Source organism: Python bivittatus, unplaced genomic scaffold, assembly GCF_059951505.1.
Source record: "Python bivittatus isolate LINGU-HERP-01145 unplaced genomic scaffold, Pbiv_v1 ctg000080_np1212, whole genome shotgun sequence".
NCBI classification, from domain to species: domain Eukaryota; kingdom Metazoa; phylum Chordata; class Lepidosauria; order Squamata; family Pythonidae; genus Python; species Python bivittatus.
In genome coordinates, this window is record NW_028277035.1 from 80215154 (window position 1) to 80232067 (window position 16914).

General features: G+C 41.8%; 1 long non-coding RNA gene across 1 annotated transcript in view; it reads right to left on the bottom strand.

Moving 5' to 3' along the window:
* Positions 1-2512: 2512 nt before the first annotated feature.
* LOC148216746 (uncharacterized) overlaps positions 2513-16914 on the bottom strand; it is an 88563-nt gene continuing 74161 nt past the window's right edge. The window contains exon 4 of the long non-coding RNA XR_015794966.1: positions 2513-2739. This is a non-coding gene — a long non-coding RNA (uncharacterized LOC148216746). The remainder of the gene's footprint in view (positions 2740-16914) is intronic.

Here is a 16914-nt window from a genome sequence, read left to right on the forward strand (position 1 = left end):
ATCCCAAGGTGTGAGAAACTTAAGATGAAGATGTAGCTACTAACTTTCATAAATGTATATATTATATTATTGTGTTGGTAGTGCTTTGGGTTTAAAGAAGACACACTGTTGTGAAATTCATCTGTGGACACAGAGGTGCTTCTGTAGTCCCAGCCTAGAAGTGCAGAGTCTAGCAGAATGGGTGCATTGAAATTCCATTGTTGTAGTAATTGAGGGTATTATTCTGTGACGCTGCTTACGGTTTTCTATCAGTTTTTGGCAGTGCCTATCTCCAAAGCCAGTGCAGGCTTCATAGCACAGGGCTCTCCAGCAGGTTCTGTCAGCAGCAGCAGCTTCTAGTTCTCTTGGCTGGATGTCACAGTGGCATAGGGTTTCTTTCACAACGTCTTTGTAGTGCTTGCAGGGTCAACCTCGAGGTCTCTTCCCAGACTCCAGTACACTATAGAGCAACTGGTGAGGCATGTGGTAGTCATCCATTCTGATGACATGTCCTACCCACCACACCTGGGTTCTGATAATCAGGGACTCAATGCTGGTGGACTCTGCATGATCCAAGACCTCCAGGTTGGAGACACAGTCTTGTCAACGAATGCCAAGGATGGAACGGAGAGCATGCATGTGAAATTTCTCCAGTTGTTTGATGTGCCTTTGGTACAGAGTCCAAGTGTCACATCCATATAGGAGAGAAGGGAAAGCCACAGCTCTATAGACTTTCAGCTTTGTGGAGATATGGATGTGGTATTGACTGAACACTCTAGTCTGCAGCCGCCCCAGTGCCTGGCTGGCCTTGCTGATCCTGGAGTCAACCTCTTTGTCCAAAGACCCATCTCTCAAGACGATGTTTTCCAAGTATTTGAAGCTGTTTACATTTGTCAGCATCAACTGTAGATCACTGTCTTTGTGTACTAGGAGTGCACAGTCATCAGCAAAGAAGGTTTCTTGAATGACTATATGGAGGCACTTCGTCTGAGCATTCAAGTGACAGTCAAAGAGAGATCTGTCCAATCAGTACCTGATGTATACTCCCCCTTTCAGAACCTGGACAGCATGTGACAACATACAAGAAAAAACAGATTGAACTGGACTGGGGCTAGAACACAACCCTATTTTACCCCATTGGAAATGGCAAATGCAGCTGATGTATCACCATTGTAAAGAACCTGTCCTGTCATTCTGTCATGGAAAAAAAAAATCCCCTCTCACCCCTATGGATGGTATGTGTCTTCCTCAATCTTGGGTCCTCTACCAGAGGCCTGGGAGTTTGAGGGTTCTGCGCAGTATCTTAGCCGTTCCTAGCACTGCACTCTTCTGGACAGAGAGCTCTGATGCCATTCCTGGGATATGTCGGAGCCACTCTCCCAGTTTAGGAGTCACAGCCCTGAGTGTTCCTACCAGCATTGGGACCACTTTGGCCTTTACCTTCCACATCCTCTCTAGTTCCCCCTTCAGGCCCTGGTACTTCTCCAGCTTCTCATACTCCTTCTTCCTGATGTTGCTGTCACTTGGCACTGCTACATCTATCACCATCACTGTCTTCTGGTCGTTGTCTACTACCACGATGTCTGGTTGATTGGCCAGTGCCTGCCTGTCCATCTGGATCTGGAAGTCCCACAGGATCTTAGCCTTGTTATTCTCCACAATCTTCTGTGGAATCTTCCATATGGACTTGGGAGGGTCTAGCCCATACACTGTGCAGATGTTCCTGTACACAATGCCAGCTACTTTATTATGCTGTTCAGTATATGCTGTTCCTGCCTGCATCTTACACCCTGCCATTATGTGTCTGAGGCCTCTGAGGCCTCTGTGCACAGTCTGCACCTTGGGTCCTGTCTAGTGTGGTAGACCCCTGCATCTATGGATCCTCCTAGGCCTTGAGTCTCGGGCAACTGCTCTATCTATGAGCAGCTGATGTTTTGAGCCTCTGGTGTTGTTCCCAATGCCCTTTTGAGCTGTGCTCATGTACTGGCAAGCGAAGAACAGATTGAACTGGATTGGGGCAAGAACACAACCCCATTTTACTCCACTGGAAATGGCAAATGCAGCTGATGTATCACTATTGTAAAGAACCTGTCCTGTCATTCTGTCATGGAATATATATGTTCCATGACTATATACAGTAGTCCAGGGAAGGGTAGCACTTCTGGTGGAGGGGCCTGCCTTGACATTTTTAGGGCTACTCATTCACCTTTCGTCCCCACCTGGCGCTCAGCAATCACCTGTGGCTCCAAGTAGCTATAATATGTGCAGCAGCCACACTCCGGTAAACCACCTCGGCAGACGGGCCAAACCAGATGAGGATAGCCAACGGGTCTTCAACTTTTGGTAAGATAGGGGTCTTGTCTATCCCAGCATGTGAAGTCTGGTCCTGGCACACTGAGTGGAGGAGACTGATCAACAGTCCAACGGCCAAGAAGGCAGGCCCAGCAGGCTTTGTGGAGTGCTAAGAGCATGTCAAGACACTTAGACATTTATTTATTTATTTATTTATTTTTCAAATTTGTCACTGCCCATCTCACTGCAGAGTGACATCCTGGTCATCCACAGCAGCAGGAGATATCTCCAGCTATAACGATTCTCCCTGCCACTGGATTAAGGTCCCTTATGCCGAGACAGTGGGACTGCCCCTGTGCAACAGCGGTTCCATTAAAATTCCATCATGTACAGGTTTCTGTTGTGGAATTCATCTCCATCTACAACTCATCTGCAAATCATCTCAGTCCTCCTCTAATTTGTTGAGCCCTGCAGCAATGGGGAGTGGAAAAACAACAGGTGAAGATGACTGTTGGCAGTTGTAGTCACAAACTTGCAAGCAGGAGGCCCTTGGACCAATTATTGTATTTACTCAAGAATGAGCATAGGAACTCTATACAAGTGGAACTCAGTGCATGGAGTGTGGAACCTCATTGTGCTGTAGATTACTGTCCCTTTAAAAAGAAAGACTGCTGAAATTTAATGCCCTATTGAATCCCTTGCAGTGTCTGGGGCCAACTAATCTACCTTTGGACCTGAACAAATTGTTTATCATTTTAAAGGGCTATATGAACTTTCCCCTTCATGGATCACTGCCTTGTCGTGGTGAAGGGGCTTGCGTAACTCAGTGAAGTCATGAGCTATACCGTGCAGGGCCACCCAAGACAGACAGGTCATGATAGAGAGTTCTGACAAAATGTGGTCCACTGGAGAAGGAAATGGCAACCCACTCCAGTATCCTTGCCAAGAAAACCCCATGGACAATGTTAAAAGGCTAAAAGATATGACGCCGGAAGATGAGCCCCTCAGGTCGGAAGGTGTCCAATATGCTACTGGGGAAGAGCGGAGGGCAATTCCAAGTAGCTCCAGAAAGAGTGAAGCGGCTGGGCCAAAGCCGAAAGGACGTTCAGCTGTGGATGTATCTGGAAGCGAAAAGAAGGTCCGATGCTGTAAAGAACAATATTGTATAGGTACCTGGAATGTAAGATCTATGAACCAAGGCAAGCTGGATGTGGTCAAGCATGAGATGACAAGACTGAACATCGACATCTTGGGAATCAGCGAACTGAAATGGACGGGAATGGGTGAATTTAATTCGGGTGACCATTATATCTACTACTGTGGGCAAGAAACCCTTAGAAGAAATGGAGTTGCACTCATAGTCAATAAGAGAGTCGGAAAGGCAGTAATGGGGTACAACCTCAAAAACGACAGAATGATCTCAGTGCGTATCCAAAGCAAACCATTCAATATCACAGTCATCCAAGTCTATGCCCCAACCACTGATGGTGAAGAAGCTGAGGTTGACCACTTCTATGAAGACCTACAACATCTTCTAGAACTAGCACCAAAAAAAGATGTCCTTTTCATCATAAGGGATTGGAATGCTAAAGTAGGAAGTCAAGGAGTAATCGGAATAACAGGCAAGTTTGGCCTTGGAGTACAAAATGAAGCAGGGCAAAGGCTAATAGAGTTCTGTCAAGAGAACAAGCTAGTCATAGCAAACACTCTTTTCCAACAACACAAGAGACGACTCTACACATGGACATCACCAGATGGTCAATACCGAAACCAGATTGATTATATACTTTGCAGCCAAAGATGGAGAAGCTCTATACAGACAGCAAAAACAAGACGAGGAGCTGACTGTGGCTCAGATCATGAGCTTCTTACTGCAAAATTTAGGCTTAAATTGAAGAATGTAGAGAAAACCACTAGACCACTCAGGTATGACTTAGATCATATTCCTTGTGAGTACACAGTGAAGGTGATGAATAGATTTAGAGGATTAGATTTGGTAGACAGAGTGCCTGAAGAACTATGGACGGAGGTCGGTAACATTGTACAGGAGGCAGCAACTAAAACCATCCCAAAGAAAAAGAAATGCAAGAAAGCAAAATGGCTGTCTGATGAGGCTTTACAAATAGCTGTGGAAAGAAGGAATGCGAAAAGCAAGGGTGAAAGGGAAAGATATAAGCAACTGAATGCAGATTTCCAGAGAATAGCAAGGAGAGATAAGAAGGCCTTCTTAAATGAACAATGCAAAGAAATCGAGGAAAACAATAGAATGGGGAAGACTAGAGATCTCTACAAGAAAATTGGAGATATGAAAGGAACGTTTAGTGCAAAGATGGGCATGATAAAGGACAAAAAAGGCAGGGACCTAACAGAAGCAGAAGAGATTAAGAAGAGGTGGCAAGAATACACAGAAGAACTATACAAGAAAGATCTTAATGTCCCTGATGTCCACGCTGGTGTGATCACTGACCTTGAGCCAGACATCCTAGAGAGTGAAGTCAAGTGGGCCTTAGGAAGCATTGCTAACAACAAAGCTAGTGGAGATGACAGTATTCCAGCTGAGTTCATTAAAATACTAAAAGACGATGGTGTTAAAGTGCTACACTCAATATGCCAGCAAGTTTGGAAAATGCAACAGTGGCCACGGGATTGGAAAAGGTCAGTTTATGTTCCAGTTCCAAAGAAGGGCAACGCCAAAGAATGCTCAAACTATCGCACAATTGCACTCATTTCACATGCTAGCAAGGTAATGCTCAAAATCCTACAAGCTAGGCTTCAGCAATACATGAACCGAGAACTACCGGATGTACAAGCTGGGTTTCGAAGAGGCAGAGGAACTAGAGATCAAATCGCCAACATTCGCTGGATCATGGAGAAAGCACAAGAGTTCCAGAAAAATATCTACTTCTGCTTCATTGACTATGCAAAAGCCTTTGATTGTGTGGATCACAACAAACTGTGGCAAATTCTTAAAGAGATGGGAGTACCAGACCACCTTACCTGTCTCCTGAGAAATCTGTATGCGGGCCAAGAAGCAACAGTTAGAACCGGTCATGGAACAACCGATTGGTTCAAAATAGAGAAAGGTGTACGACAAGGCTGTATACTGTCACCCTGCTTATTTAACCTATATGCAGAGTACATCATGAGAAATGCCAGGCTGGAAGAATCACAAACCGGAATTAAGATTGCAGGGAGAATCATCAATAACCTCAGATATGCAGACGATACCACCCTAATGGCAGAAAGTGAAGAAGAACTAAAGAGCCTCTTGATGAGGGTGAAAGAGGAGAGTGCGAAAGCTGGCTTGAAACTCAACATTAAAAAAACTAAGATCATGGCATCTGGACCCATCAATTCCTGGCAAATAGAAGGGGTAGAAATGGAAGCAGTAACAGACTTCATTTATTTGGGCTCCAAGATCACCGCAGACGGAGACTGCAGCCATGAAATTAAAAGACGCTTGCTCCTTGGGAGGAAAGCCATGGCAAGCCTAGATAGCATATTAAAAAGCAGGGACATCACCTTGCCGACAAAGATCCGCATAGTCAAAGCTATGGTTTTTCGAGTAGTAATGTATGGCTGTGAGAGCTGGACCATAAAGAAGGCGGAGCGCCGAAGAATTGATGCCTTTGAACTGTGGTGCTGGAGAAGACCCTTGAGAGTCCCCTGGACTGCTAGGAGGTCAAACCAGTCAATATTAAAGGAAATCAACCCTGATTGCTCATTGGAAGGATCGATAATGAAGCTCAAGCTCAGATACTTTGGTCACCTAATGCGAAGAGAGATCTCTTTGGAGAAGACCCTGATGCTGGGAAAGATTGAAGGCAAAAGGAGAAGAGGACGGCAGAGGATGAGATGGTTAGATAGCATCACTGAAGCAATGAGCATGAAACTGAGCAAAGTCAGGGAGGCAGTGAAGGACCGGAAGGCCTGGCGCAATATGGTTCATGGGGTCACAAAGAGTCGGACACAACTTAACGACTAAACAACATATGAACTTTAGACTGATTTTTTAAAATGTGCTACTGAGTTAACATTTCAAAAATCATAACTAAAGAGAGGCGTACAGGCTAAATATATTCAGTTGGGAGTCACAGAGATCTACCATACCTTGGCTGCAAAATTTTCAGAAAACCATGAGATAGCAGAAAGGAGATACAGAAAACTCTAAAACTTTGCTGCCATACAATGGCTGCCTGGATTTTTGCAGCTCAGCTATTGTGAGATTAGTGAAAAGGAGGCAGAAGAAGAGTATGGATGGCCAGGCCGTGCGGAAGACTAAATCCAAAATGCAAAATTGATTTGGAGGGTATGTGAACACACATGTAACACCTGTTGTCAACACCTTAACCCAGCTGCCTCTTTTCCTGGGCTTCTGCAGCTGCCTTCCACAGCTGGTGCATGATTCCCGGAAAAGACATGCTTGGTTTAAAACATTCCCAACGAGGGCTATGTGAGTGCACAGTCATTCTCCAAATCACACTCTGGTCTTTGGATCTCTGCACTGCCCTAGTGAGACTGTTGAAAAAAACTCATTTGTATGTCAAGATCCACTGAGTTGAAGGGGACAGAGGGGTGAATGTGCCAATTTCATATCCCAATGTCTGTACACAAGAAGCAATCTTAGAGCCATATATACATTAGTCTCCTTTACTGACTTTTTCATGCAGCAGAAAGCAGCTGTACAGAACTACTGAATTAGGGTAGCTAATGTGAGTTTGCATAAGGTTTTTTCATATCAGAAATGTCCTGGATTTCTTCAGTAGCAATACAGCTTTAGTCCAGCAGCAGAACCATGTCTGGCCCTCTCATTCCTTCATCCTGGAATGAGATTGGTTTAGGATATGGTACTCAGAATTAGTGCACAATGTGTGTGGGGAGCTCAGAATGCAGATCTTTAAGGAATGGGATCACTACCTGCCCCTCCCTCAAAGGAGGTCAAGCTTTGCATAAAATTCTTGTCCCTCCTTCTTTCTTCCCTTCCAAAGGAGGGACTTCGAAAAAAATGACAAAATTTGAAACACTTTTACAGAAGTAAGATCACCTTTAGGGTGTGTGTGTGTGTGTGTGTGTGTGTTTATATATATATATATATATATATATATATATATATATATATATTGTTATTGAACTATGATATGGAGATGGAACAAATTAAAAGTATGATGAGGTGGATGCAAAACCTCAAAGGAATAATCAGAGTATAACAATAGGAAGATTTAGGGAAAATGAATAAAATTTTATTTTATTTTATTTTTAGTATTTATGTATTTATTTTATTTTATTTTATTTTTAGTATTTATGTATTTATTTTATTTTATTTTATTTTATTTTTAGTATTTATGTATTTATTTTATTTTATTTTATTTTATTGTGAGAGTCAGTTTGGTGTAGTGGTTAAGTACTTTCCTCCCAGAAAGCAGAAGAGTGTGAGTTCTAGTCCCACTTCGAGCTGGGTGACTTTGGGCCAGTCCCTCTCTCTCAGCCCAACTCACCTCATAGGGTTGTTGTTGTGGGGAAAATAGGAGGAGGAAGGAATATTAGGTATGTCTGCTGCCTTGACTTGTATATGAAAAAAAAAAGTGGGATAAAAATACTTTTTTTAAAAAACCTCCAAATTATAATTTAAGGGAAAATTGATACAAAATGTTTTATAGATGGTACATAATCCCATCAACAATTACCAAGCTAGACAAATCATATAATAATAAATAATAACAAAGAAGGACCATTTTATCATATGTGGTAGTTATGTAAAAAACCTCAAAAGTACTGAAAAGAAATACATCAAAATATTCAGAAGATCTTAAAAATAAAATGTGAACTGAAACCACAGATATTTTTTATTAGGTGTAATCCCAGAAAACATATGTGAAAAAAATACCATAATTTATTAAAAGATATACTGCAAGAACAAATTTGACACAACTTTGGAAAAAAGGAACCTTACCAACAACATCAGATTGGGAGACCAAAACTGGAGTACGTGCAACCGTGGTAAAATTGACAGTATATATCCATAATAGAAGCCTAACCAAATTTAAGTAAGAATGGCTCTCTTATATTCAAAACATTACAGATCAGGGCAAATTTAGGTATTTGGAATAAAGCTTTTAGGAAAAGAGTTATGAGACTAAACACAAATAATAGATGAAAGAACTTAAATAGATTCTAGCAACAATCTTTAATATTCAGTGCAAAGTATAAGTATCTAGGTTGTGGAAACAAAGGGAAGGGAAGGGAAGGGGAGAATGTGTCACTATAAAGTTTTAAATTTATGTTTAGAAGCTGTTCCTCTTTGTTTTACTCTACTGTCACTATCTAATGTAGATTTTTTCCTTTGTATTTTACTATTTTAATATTTGTAAGAAAATTGCATAAAACTAGCAAATGCAGTTTTATATTTGCAGATGTTAAGTTAGGTAAATTGTGACTCTCTAAATAAAAATAATTCATCCCACTATCACGTGGGCCCATGTGACTGGACCAGGCAACACTGTCTGCCCAGGTATTAATGGGAAACTGGAGCATCCTTGCTCCTGTTTCGCCTAGATTTCTATCTTTAAATGGCTCCACAGGGAGGAAAAGCAAACCAATTTTGGGTGAGTTAAAAAAAAAAAACTTGGATGGAAGACGATGAAGATATTCCAAGGCTGTGAATTAAACTCACCAGTCGAGAAAACATCTTGGAAGTGTAGGATACTTCCTTCCCATTTTACATAAAAGAGGTCTTTTTTATTTTTAAAGTAAATGGATATTATAGAATAACATATACAGTAGATTACAGCTATGCAGCAACTTAGACTTGAAGGGGAAATGTTGTTTCAGTGCACATGTGAATGGCTCACATCACATCTGTTGACACGTCCTTAAATCAAACACTTCTTTTCCTAGGGTAACCATGCAAGCCGAAGAAAAGACACAACTTTTTTAAGGAGTTGCCGACAAACACAACATGCTTGCCCATGCTTGCTCTATATCCCCTTTTCTGTTTCCAGTCTGGATCACTGCATAGCTCAAATAAAGATTACTGTGTCTTTCAGAACCAGAAAACAGACCTTTTCCATGAGTGCACTGTTGTGTCTCCCAAGGAAGGAATTTTACAGGCCCAAGTGGTGTGACCTTTTTGCAGGCACAGCTCTTGTGTTGAACTGACCTGGTTCTGCTAGAAGATAAGTTTTCTTCTTTTTATTACCTTCTGCAAACAGAAAGATAAACATTTCAGCTGGTTACTAAGCAAAACAGTGGGCTTGGTGTTGTTCTCACTCTTAACAAAGGTCTCTTTTTTTTTCCTTTGTTCTCCTACAACAAGGGTCTTCTTTCTTAATCAAGATCTGACTTCTGAAACCAACCAAATGGACATGCAGTTTGTTCAGAATTAGATCTCACCGAGTTCCATGAAGCTTGCATCTGGGCAAGTATGCATATTATTGCAGTCATAAATGCCTTAAAAATAAATGAACCCTAAACTGGTTGGACTCATGGTACATCTCAAGCTTTGCATGCAGGAAGGGCTGGATAATCTCCTGCTTTAAACACCCAGAGAGCAACTATCATTCAGTGTTGAGAAGACTGGAACAAATGGGGCCATGCTCCCCCTAAATGTAATGCATTTTCCTACGTTCTTCGTAGTTAAAAGATTGCATGTGAATCGATAGTTTTATTCCTCTTTGAATCTAAAACAACAACAACAACAACAACAACCCTTTGTTCTGATGTGCTGCAAAGATCTATACCTTGAGGCTTCATTTGTATTTTTTCATTTACATTCAAATCACTGACAGGCATCTAATGTAGCCTTTTCAGTGGCCACGGCTTATAACAATCCCTTCATACGCATATACTACAAAATATACATCGTCCAAGCCCAGAACTGTCCTTACATTTGGCCTGCTCTGATTCTCCTCAATGTTGCATCCTTGCAGTATGGATGGTCAGCAGTGCTTCTGGTGCATTTTCTTAACTTTCTTCTTGGGCAGCAAATATTTTGGCCCTGTGCAAACCTAATTTCCCCCTGCCCACTTTAAGCTCCGAGTTAAAGGAAAGCAGATGGCAAATTCATTAATCTCAGTTCAGCCTTTTCCCTCTCCCAAATATTTTTTGAAAGGGAAGAGAAAATCTTTCCCGTTCTTGGTGCAGCTACAGCTCCCAGATCAATTAATATAAGCCCTTTAAATACAGCCAACAAAAATATGATAATTAATATTCGTGCTGGCCAGAAAAAAATCTGGCATTTTCTTCTATTGGTTGTCATTCAGTTTCATGAAAAAATGTCATTTAGAAATGTATAAAGAAGAGCCCCTGAGGATACTGATGGCATCTGGGCAAGTTTTATGTGGAAGAGGCCCACTCTCTTTAAGGAACCTCAGGTTTTGGAAGACTCTAAGAGAGAAGCCAGGATCTTGAAAGGGACCAGGACATGGTTTGGGATCCAGTTCCACATGGGTTGTGCTCCATGTGCCATCTCCAACATTTTGTTCCAGTGGATGTTTTCAAATTATCCTCAGGGCCAGACTTGGAATTTCTTCCAGGATTCCAAAAGTGACACTACCAGGACATGGATAACTATTGCTAGATCGAACAGCATTCCCCAAACTATGTAACTTTCCTCAGAACATCACTGCAATCCAAGCATAGTCCCATACAATGACAGTTAACCATGACAGAACTTAGTATACCAACGTTATGGGCTGGCCACAACGTACGAATTAGCTCAGTGTGTAGAATCAGAAATGGTTGGAAATATAGGGAATCCATCCTTAATAGATGAGAATATCTGTAGCTCAGGGTTGAACTGTGGAGTCCTTGGTGCTCTCTGGGCTTGGTTGTTTGCTTGGAGACATTTCATTACCTGACTAAGTAACATTATCAGGGCTAGTGAGTTTGGGGTTTGCTCCCTGTTTATATACAGCTTATATACTCAGTTTATATTTTTATATACAGTTTTACATACAGTTTATATATCCCCTGTTTATACAGGGAGCAAACCCCACACTCACTAGCACTAGTGATGTTACCTCGTTGAGTAATGAAACATCTGTAAGCAAACAACCAAGCTCAGAGAGCACCAAGGACTCCACAACCCCCCTCTAAGTAAACAACACATCTATGGATAACTGTCCCATTAAAAACAGATCTGTAGCAGGAGCATGTGCTAAATTAGCAGCAGGCAGCTTTTCTTTGGTGCAATTTCATGTAACCAGCAACTTAGTTTCAAATCTGCTATGGAAAATAAAATCAATTCAGGCCTTCAGTAAGAACTGTGTCTTTTCTCTTACAGCCCTTTGCTTAGCAAAGGGAGAAGAGTGCATCAAAATGAGAAAGAAGAGGATTCAGAGAGAGAATGCATGCCCCCAGCTACTTTGGATGTATAGTTCTGGCCCCTTCCACCACTGGAGCGCAGAACCAACAAATTATTCCTCAAAGAACACAGTTCATATCAGAAGAAAGGTCAAGTCCTGTTTCTAAATCCAGAGGGAAAGTGCAGCACCTTAAGAAGGCTTAGACATTCTGAACATAATCCATAAACATGGGGGTTTTTTCCCTTGAGCTGCCTAGCTCAAATGAGGTCATCAAGGAAAGCCATGATCTGTTTAAACAGTTTGGTATATATGGTTTCAGCATGGAAAAACCTGACCAAAGTAGATATACAAAATCACTCCAGAGATCTTTTTTAAAAGTGAAAAACTGTTTCCTGCACTCCCACCCCCACCCTCCCAGGATAGGAGGAGACCTACAAATAATACATGATCATTGAAAATGGAACTAGTCCATCTTTCCCCAACCTACCACCCTCCAGACAAGTTCAACTTCCATAATTCAGAACCATAGGAATTAAGAAAACCTACTGATCTGGATAACATCAGTTTAAGAAAAGTTGGGGAACTTCAATGGGAAGCTCACACTTCAGCTCAACTCTGTTTATTTCTCAGAAAATATTATTTGTGATGTAATGGTTAAGGATCTGGACTAGATCCAGGGCTTTAAATCCTCCTTCGGCTATGAAAGCTCACTGGGTGACCTTTCAGGGTGGTTATTGTGGGGAAAAATTGGAGGAGGCAGAGCTATGAATACCACCTTGAATTCCTGGAAGGAAGACAGGTTATAAATCTAACTAACTAAATCTAGCTAACAACAGAAAGCAGAAGCGTTGGAATAAATGGGCAATTTTCTTCAACAAGCACCAGTCTTGGGGATTATTTGTTCACTCAGAGTCCCTTTAGTTAGGACCAACACGAAGTTCTGATAACATACAGTGGAAAATTAAGGAAGAATTCAGAGAATCTGAAGGGGATTTTACTTTTTCACAGAAATGTATACTGATGGTGTCAAGCTTCCCATCAAAATCTTGACTGAAATTCTCAGACAGACATCTTACATGGCAAGGCATGGCTGCTCAGCTTAATTCTACCACTGTTTCTCTGACATGCAACATGACACGGCTGGATAAAAATCTTTATTGCATATCAGGATGAAGCCACTTCAACAGTTGATTGTCCTCTGACAGAGTGAGAATGCAAACTCCCTCTTCTATCCCAGGGCAGTTTAAGCTATTGCATTTACTTTCTGCTTCATTTCAACAGATGCTTTATTGTGTGCTTCAGTATTTCATAGAATCAAAGTTGAACAGTTGTTGATATACAGACATCTCTGCCCTGGAGACTGCTGTCTGTAACCAAAAATGAGACCTGGGGGTAGCTCAGCGGACATGTTGGCTTAGGATGTGGCAACTGTGAAAATTCCATTCTAGATAGTTACAAAATATATAACATTAAATTACAATTTTTTAAAAAAATAAAATCAATTCAGGCCTTCAGTAAGAACTGTGTCTTTTCTCTTACAACCCTTTGCCAACATTGTAAAGCCCTAATATGTACCTAAGGTATGTCTACAGCTGGAATACTGTATACAGTTCTGGTTGCTATATTTGGAAAGAGATATAATAGAGCTGGAAAAAATACAGAAGAGGGCAACTAAAATAATTAGGAGACATGAACACTTTCTGTACAAGAAAAGGCTAGAATGCTTGAGATCTTTATCATGAGGAAAGATGTTATTGAGGTGTATAAAATCATGCATCTCTCAAAACACTGATTAAACATTATGATGGTTACTATTGATCAATTTAATTATTTTAAAATTGTACACATTTCCATCTTAACTGATTCAAATAAATCAAGAAGTCTGCAGGCAAAAAACAAAAACTCTGACCTATTCTCTTATGCACAAACTCTAGTCCCATATACAGAAAAGGTAGTCATATGGAGCAGAAAGAAGTGGTCTGGGTAAAGGAGTTGTTGCTACTGGGGAGACAAAAATTGGCAAGACATTGGGGGCTGCACATGACAAGTCACATTTGACTCCCAGACAAGAATATGCTCCTGTAGACTGAATCAGAGGTGTGTACTGAATGTAGAACCATGCCCCACTCTTCCCACCAGAGATCCAAGGTAGCATAACCAAAATCTGGTGGCAAAATGCTCAATTTGCAATGGCACAGGATTGGGTGTTTTTGGTTTTTTTTTTGGCCAACAAGGACGGAAATGGAAGCAAGACATGTTTGGGAGCAAAAGTGTACCAATTTCCACCCTTTAAACCTCCCCAATCATACCCAGAAATTGTGCTAGCCATGGGCTAGATGGTCAAATAGAGATGATAAAAAGCAAAGAGACCTTGCTTTGGAGACAGGTAACCAAAGAAACTAAAATATTGTTCATTTCCAACCCGATTGAACATAAATTGAGGAACAATGGGAGTTGCAGTATTGACATGGTCACAGTTACCAGCCCCTGAAATAAATAGATTCCTCTCCTTTCTCTGTATCATATCTTTTCATCAATATACTTGTTATAAAAAAAAGTTCTATGTCAGATTTTCCGGTCTTTTGCCATAAAAGCTTTTCATATTACCCAAATATTGTCCTTTCCAACAAAATGTATTCGTGAAGATTGCTATTTGCCCAGGTGGGTGGGTAAAATATTAAAGTAGAGAAAATAAACAGAGAAATGCTGTTCAGCTTAGTATGATAGAACCCTGTGCCTAACTAAAGCTCTCAAAAATTGCTGCAATATTATTACATTTCTACTGTTGCAGGAATAGACACAGTGGTGCTAGTATTTGTCTCTGTTCTTCCATGTGATCCTGAATATCTAATTTCTTGAGCTGGCTTTATTTCTGTTTTATAGCTTTTCACTTCATTGCCCTTGTCTTATGTTTCCCTCTGTCTGTTCATGCGTTAAGGCATTCCTAGCTGCAAACACTGTATGTGATTTCGATGCAATTGAGTAGTTCCATGGGAACCATCTCTATAGGTGTCTTTCACTATGAATGTGTCTTTTCTCTATATAATTGCAAGCTCTAAACCAAACAGCCTAAGTGAAGCATCAGGGTTTTTTCTTTATCTGTGGCCAGCCACAGAAGGTTGGGTGTGCCTATTACATCACCAGGATTCATCAGCACCTGGAGACCTCTGACCTGCGTGCCAAGGAAGAAAGCCTCCCCATCATGTTCAAAAGTCCTGTTGCATTGGGGGAGGGGGGACAGGTGATAGAAGAGGGGAGGGTTTCACAGTATAGCACCTGCACAAAAAAAGGTCCGGGCTCAATTTCTGACACCTCCCAGTAAGGTTGGGAAAACTTCCATCTGAGAAGGTAGGGAGCTGCTACTTCTAACCCCCAGTTCTAGCCTGGTTGGACCTGGATCAAAAGCCCTTTCTTCTTTTGCAATAGGTTTTCAGAATACCTGTCGATATGTACCACAGAAGCTACAGTTTACTTTACTAAAAGCATGTACCAAAAAGCTACATGCTTTTGAACAGGTGCCATATGTTTAGTAATAAACGACATGATTTTTCTTTAAAAAAAAAAAGTTAAGTAGCCATCCTACAGCCTCTATGACAGTGTTTCTCAACCTTGGGAACTTCAAGATGTGTGGACTTCATGCTGGCTGGGGAATTCTGGGAATTGAAGTCCACACATCTTAAAGTTGCCAAGGTTGAGAAACACTGCTCTAAGATGTCACACAAGAGGAGTTCCCTCTCCAAGGTCCAGAGCAAGACCTCTGTAATCCCTCCTGGCCCCTTAGGAGCTTCCAGTGCCAGTTCTTCTTGAGGTGAGAAAGAAGGCATGTGGGGTCATGCTGCTTATTGTTTGAAAGACAGGAGACAAATGTTAAAGGGGACTGACCTTGAGACTTTTTCCATTGAAAATAGTTCTTGGAACAGTTCACACTTTGCAGAAATAATACAGTCAAGCTTCCACTTCTTACAACCTAAAAGCAATGGAATTAAAGAAAGAAGGGCCGTGCACCTCCAGAAGACTTTGAAAGGGCTCAAAGCAGCCATACCAAGCCTTGGAGCAGTGGTTGAGGCATTACAGCTTCAAGGAAGGGCATTTGTTCACAAGCAAAGAGCTCTATTGCGCAGGGCTTGGATTAAAAAGAGAAGTGCCCTCAAGAGCTGGGATGAGCAGAGCACATGTAATAGCATCACCAATGCTTGGGAGCAGCAGTTTTAAGATCCTTGGGAGGAATCTGGCTCCTGCTTCTATGGTGAAAAGCTGGCCATTGACCCACAGTGCTAGAATCAGCACCCACAAAACCAGCCATGTTGAATGGCTTTACAGCTGGGACCATGACTGGGTGGCACAGAGGGCATCAACTACTATATGTTTGTGGCTGATTTGCAAAGCAGTGGAAGAAGGGAAATTTCCCCTCTTGATTTTCTTCTGCAGTCCCTCCACCCTGACTCTTCCCCCTGCCCCCCCCCCCGCCTGTCAGGGGAAGAGATCCAGGGGTTATGCACCGGGAAAGGTTTAATGCACATCACCTGTCCAGCACACTGCTTCTCCCCTGCTGATGCCCCATTTCTCCCCCTCCCTGGCCACTTTGCTTGTAAGGAACGAGAGTGTGATGGAGGAATTGGCTGCCAAGCATGCTGTGCCACATTGGGGGTCAGCCATGGGTAAACAATCTCACCGGCTTTGTGAGGGGATTTTTCTGAATGAAACGGTGAGTTTCAAAGCAGCTGCCAGGGAGCTATAGCAACCGCAGGATCTTCGTATGGCTTCACTTCCAATGCTCGCATCCGGACAATCAGCAAAGGAGGAATGGGGTGGGGGGGAGCGCAGCAGACTCCTGAAGCACAACTTTTGCTACTGTAGCTCCCAACCTGTATGGACTTCCTGAACCTTCTCTTTCTCCAAAGCTGCTGGTTGATGGTAACATCAGTCAGCAGGAGTGTCTGGAGGGTTTGGTGAAAAAAGTCAAGAGGGAGGCCATGATGGTGCAATTGAAGTGGAGTTTTGGACTGTGCTGCCACGGCTGCCATCTTGACTTTTTCACCAAACCCTCCAGACACTCCTGCTGGTTAATCAATTAAATTCTATGATGAACATATTTAAAAAATTATTTTATGTATTCATTTTGTTTTATATTATGCCTGCCCTCCAGTAGCTCAGGCAACATAGGCACCATCACCCCCTTCCATTTTTTCCTCACAACTTTGTGAAGCAGGTTAGGCTGAAAGGTGTAGCTCAACACCTTATTTTCTGTACTATATCAAATGACTCTACTGTCCAGAATGGGGGACATTATTATCCAAAGCAAAATATGGGGCCGGGAGGGTGGAATTTGAATTTATTTATT